The sequence below is a fragment of the Sprattus sprattus genome, assembly GCF_963457725.1.
Source record: "Sprattus sprattus genome assembly, chromosome: 18".
Taxonomy (NCBI): Eukaryota; Metazoa; Chordata; class Actinopteri; order Clupeiformes; family Clupeidae; genus Sprattus; species Sprattus sprattus.
In genome coordinates this window covers 30,102,673-30,108,417 of record NC_137916.1, presented here as the reverse complement: position 1 = coordinate 30,108,417, position 5,745 = coordinate 30,102,673, and positions in this window count along the sequence as shown.

Here is a 5,745-nt window from a genome sequence, read left to right as displayed (position 1 = left end):
ACACACACACACACACACAGGGATTACAAGGGTTGTAATGACAGTTATTATGGCAGTGTTCACTAGCGAGCAGCAGCTCTTTTGCCTAACCTAAGATCCATCTGGAATGTGCTAGAACAACAGTCACACACTCACAGAATGATGGTATAATCCACCGAGGGAGGGGGAGAAAACCGGGCGGGGGGGGGGGTGGGGGGGTTGAAGGGGGGGAGGACAGCAGACAGAGGAAGAAATGAAACAAACAAGAGAGGAATGGGAGGAGAGGCAAAGAGATCACAGTTGAATCTGAGCGACAGTCTGACAGCATGAATGTGTGTGTGTATGTGTGTGTGTGTGTGTGTGTGTGTGTGTGTGTGTGTCAGTGGAGGCTTCTCCATTGAGGAGAGGGAGGAAGATCCTCCTTAACATTTTGAGAATAAAAAGTGTACTTTGCCCAGACTACTGTGATTAATTAAAACCCTTAAATAGGACTACTTTAATACCTTTGTATATGTAATGTTAGTTTCCCTGGGTAAAGATGACATTAGCACCCCCTATCGCTATCGAAAATTACTGCCGGAGGACCTTCCTCCCTCTACCCTCCATTGACTCCCATTCATTTCTCTGCCTGCGCTGGCGGCTCGTGGAATGCGTTGACTTCAATGGCAGAGAGGAGGACGATCCTCCTCTGAGAGGGTGTGACTAGTTTAGGGGTCTGGATAGCGCTAAAATCTATTAACGAATAGGCTGGAGTCACGTCTGCGCTATAAACCAATAAGCAGAGGCCCTGGATATGGTGGGTGGGGTTATCCCCTCAAATCTAGGCTACGAAAGATAATCTGCTCAGTCTAAGAGGCACAGTTAAGCAAGAATATCTGACCATTTTAATAATGAGAACACATTAGCAAATTAGCAAATAAAGTAAACTATGGAAACCGAGGACATTGTTCATGTTTTATTACAGAAACCATTCCATGGGGTGAGTTACAATGACAAGTTGGCCATTAAAGCAACAGGTAGACCAATTCCAAAGATTGAAATCACCAAAAGCAACGGCAGAGTCAGTGTCGTGAGTGCTACATGGTTTGCTAGGTAGGCTACTCGTGGGTGACTGGTAGCATTACCAACAATCGGTTATATTGCTGGCCCTGTTTACTAATGAATGTCAACTCTCCAACGTGGTCTTTTCATGGATTTACTGATATAAAAAATATTGACAAGGCAACCAAGCGCCACGACAAATGTCAAGACTACGTTGGTGCTGCTATCCGCCTTTCATTGCTTGGCGGCACCATGCCTATAGAGCGGTTAGTGGATGAGGGTGTGCGGCTGCAAATTCAACAGCACAACGCTAAAGTGCGTGGCAATAGGGAGGTGGTAAAACGTCTATTAGATGCAACGGCTTACCTAGGCATGCTAGAGTTGTCTTTCAGGGGGCATAACGAAGGGGAAAATTCTGACAACAAGGGCAATTACAGGGAACTTGCGGAGGTGATAGCGAAGTATGACCGTGTTCTGGCAGAACATCTGGAAAGCTCCACCGTCTTCTCACAGGCATGTCAAAAACAATCCAGAACGATCTAATTGCAGCCATTCACCATTCGATTGAAACAGAGCTAGAAAAGGAACTTAACAGGGCACACTTCTTTTCCTGGCAAATTGACGAGACCACAGACATTAGCTGTCATTCTCAGCTGTCTGTCATCTTGCGCTATGTTGATGACCACGGTACAATTCAGGAACGCCGTTTTTCTAGCCAATAATACTTGAGAAAAAGGATGTAAGTGAATGATTCAGAGCATGATGCATTTGAAATGGCATCAAATATGGTCTTGTGTCTTCATTCTTCTTAAAACAATTGTAGCTGAAAATAATCAGACATATTACAACCAATAGCTTCAGTCATTGAGTGGAAAAAATAGGCCCAATGATTGGCCCAGAATCTTTTATTTAGTTTTACAAATCAAGAGTAGTCCTGATTTGACTAATTGCCTTTGCATCCTTTCCTTCTGGCCTGGACTAGTCCATCAAAGACATGCTGCCCACCAGCTTTCAAAGTACAATGCTGCCACTGGTGAATTTATCAATTTTATTCACAAAATTATCCCTCCCGGCTATTTTGTGCTGTAGTTCACCAAAACACCCTGAAACAACTTGAGTCTCACATACTTATGCCACCAACAGTACAAACGGGCCAATGGCAACCAAGCGCGCAGTCCTTCCTCCCTCACTTTAAAAACCACCAGCCGCCACTGGTGTGTGTGTGTGTGTGTGTGTGTGTGTGTGTGTGTGTGTGTGTGTGTGTGTGTGTGTGTGTGTGTGTGTGTGTGTGTGTGTGTGTGTGTGTGTGTGTGTGTGTGTGTTTGTGTGTGTGTGTGTGTGTGGTGGGGTTGTTGATGTTCTGATATACATGTATACTAAGTGTAACTAACAGACAGGTTTTGATCATTTTACCAAATAGGATTTCCCCTTGAAGTTAACCCTGCCACTGATGATACAGTATGTCTGTCCTTTAGAAGACAGGCCATTCCGGACGCGTTGCCTTGGATGTGAAGGAGGGGGACTGGCATGCTTTCACACACACTGACCTTTGCCATGACATGTTTGGCCACATCTTTCACCTCCCCTCTGAGAGCAGCTGTCACCCTGAGAAACAGAAACACACACTCACTAGACCCTACAGTCTGAAATGCTCCAGTGCTAGACTGCTGTGTAGCATTTTCTCATTTGAACAGGGAGAGAAAAGGAGCCGTATCTCATTTGTTGACATCAACTGATACAAGGCAAAGTTGAAGGACATGATTTTGTGCTTGCGTACTTCTTGCCTATTTTTCCCTATGGCCTTTATTTCCGTGATCTGTCAAATATAACACACGTATCTAAAATGTTATCTTTACATGTCCTAGCACTTAGAGGAACATAGCCTACAACTTCAAAAAAGCAAGACCTCAAACACAGACACAAAATGCAGAACTATAAATTAAAACGAACACAACAGACAAACAGAACCTACATGACGTGATGTGTCATTACACTGAATACAAGAAGTATAGAATGCAAGAACACGCAGAACCGTTGTGATAGGCCTGGAGTATTTACGTCAATCTCCTGTCAACTGACGTAAGGTGCCATCATGACGAACAGTGCGTTCTCCCAACGACCACTGCCTGTTAGCGTCATCTGCAGGCGAAGAGCAATATATTGAATGGCACTGAAGGATAAGAGGATGGGCCAGACTTTTCTAACGTGTCTCTCCATTTTAAAGCAGTCTTTTATATAGAATATATAGTAGGCAACAGACATGTACTCTTTTATAAAAATGTATTGGGAGGAACCTACTTCAACTGGTCTATTTGTAGAAAACGAAATAAGAGTTGCTGTGTTTCGTCTGCGGGTGTCACTGCCTATGCAGTATGCACTCGTGTTCATTGACCACACCGGGGATACCGTTTCTCACATCGATAGGTTGTGTAGGGCGCCCTCTAAAGTGAAAGAATGCAGATTTAACTTGAGACCTTTTCATTTTTAACAACCATCTTGAAAAACATAACATGTAAAGTTAGAAAACATCAACATGTATTAATTTTGCAAAGACGTTAAAGCGAAACCTGTAGCGATATTTCAACTGCATATGTAGTAGCCTATAATTCGTGAGAAAGATTAGCGTCAACTTGTCGAAAATTACCTTTTCATCAGAAAGCAATTTAAAAAATGTCTGTGAAAGATCAAAATAGAATTTATAAAACTGAAATGAATACAATTATATTATTGGCATAAAGGACTACATATCACAGGAGACAGCCACTGGAGACTACGGCGATTCTCTTTTTACCACTTCTTCCACGAGATGGCGCTCTATTCTAAGAGTTGGTCCCATGAACTCCATTCATTGAGGGCACATGAAATTAAATTAAATTAAATGAAACCATTTACCCTTTTTACCAAAACACATTTTAGTTGAACGGGAATGTTGTGGAAATACTCAAGTAATTCTGTCCGCCATATATCCCTAGCTCATATTAATTATCTGTTAATATAAAAAGTAAAAGTTACAATAAATGAAAATGTTTAGCAACACTTTCAAGAGAACAATACAAAATAAATATCATCACCAAAAACCCTTGCAAACACTTGGAAATGTCTGGTAAGTGCACCACATGGATGTTGTATGTCACAATAATTCACTTTTATATTGAATCCATCCTTTGCCACTATTTTCCTGCAGCGTTGTTTGAACAGACATTTAGGCATGTCGGCCCAGTACCTCCCCTTAATACACACACCTGTCATGAGCTCAGATCCTCCCCACTAAGCACTTTAAAAATGTCTTATTCGGTGTGACATTTGATCATTTGCCTAACTTGGATAAATGCCTGATGTTTTTTTCAACTATATGTTCTACAACTGTGTAGGTAGCGGGTGGAAGGTTGCATGCCAGTGATGTCAACAATTGTCTGTATTGTTTTCTCCATCAATGAACACACATGTGTACAATTCATTCCATTTATTTTTGTTATTTCTAATGTGCAGAATATACGTAGATACAGGTTGAATTCTATTGTGAATTCACCATTTATACTAATTCATTATCTATAAAAAGGGAACTTCAACATGTGTAAATCAAAGTCTAATCTTTACATAGTGTCATTGTGGGTCAGTATAATTACTGGACCAGTTGGTATTATGTATTTTGGTGAGCATGGCCCGCTGTTACACTGATGTTCCAGATGTCAGTTCACACACTTTCTTTCAGGCTCCTGAGAACCTTTAACGTTCACACACTTTCTTTCAGATTCTAGTGATTGACTTCAAACCTTTAACGTTCACACATTGATATATATCATATTGTCTGTAAATACCCCCCTCATCCCCACCCCAGTAGTTTGCGAGGCCGTTTCTGAAAGACATGATTCCCACTTCATGAACCAGAAGAATAGAGCGACATTCACTTCATCACGAGGCTACTTAGTTTTAAAGATGGATCCATTTTATTTCACTTTTGTGGAAGAAACAAGACTACACAACAAAATGGGACCGACATATTTTACACACATTTTAAAAGCAGGATGAAACATTCATATATGATGTAAGCGTCATAACGGTAAATAATTAAACGCAATCAGCTATACATTTTGTGCTAGTACACACCAAACCCATTACAACTCCTCAGCTTTAAACCGTGCTGACACCCCCAAACAGCTGAGTGCTGCTTTACTATGCTACTTACAGAGCCCAGGCGCTTACCAGACAACTAGTACCTACTCAACAAGTTAGTGACAAGAGAAATCAATAAATCTGACCTGAAGCTTCAAAATTAGCCCCCGTTAAGCATGTTCCATCCTTTTAGTAGGAAGAAGAGAGAGAACAAGGAGAGGAGGAAAGAGGGAACACGAGGAGGGAGAGGAGGATAGAGGGAACATGCGGAGGGAGAGGAGGGAGAGGAGGATAGAGGGAACATGCGGACGGAGAGGAGGGAGAGGAGGATAGAGGGAACATGCGGAAGGAGAGGAGGACAGAGGGAACATGCGGAGGGAGAGGAGGTGCTGGATGAGGGGGCGCGAGATCTGACAAAGGAGGACAATGATCCAAGAGTTGGAAGGAGGGATCGCTGAGAGGATGGAGAAGAGAGAAGAGAGAAGAGAGGGAGGGCAGAAGAGATGGCAGAGGGACAGTGATTTAATTACCCTGTTCTCCCCTAAAGCTCTGCACTCATTGCTCATTCATCAATAATACATGGCACTATCGTTCCTGTGAGTGTGTGACTGT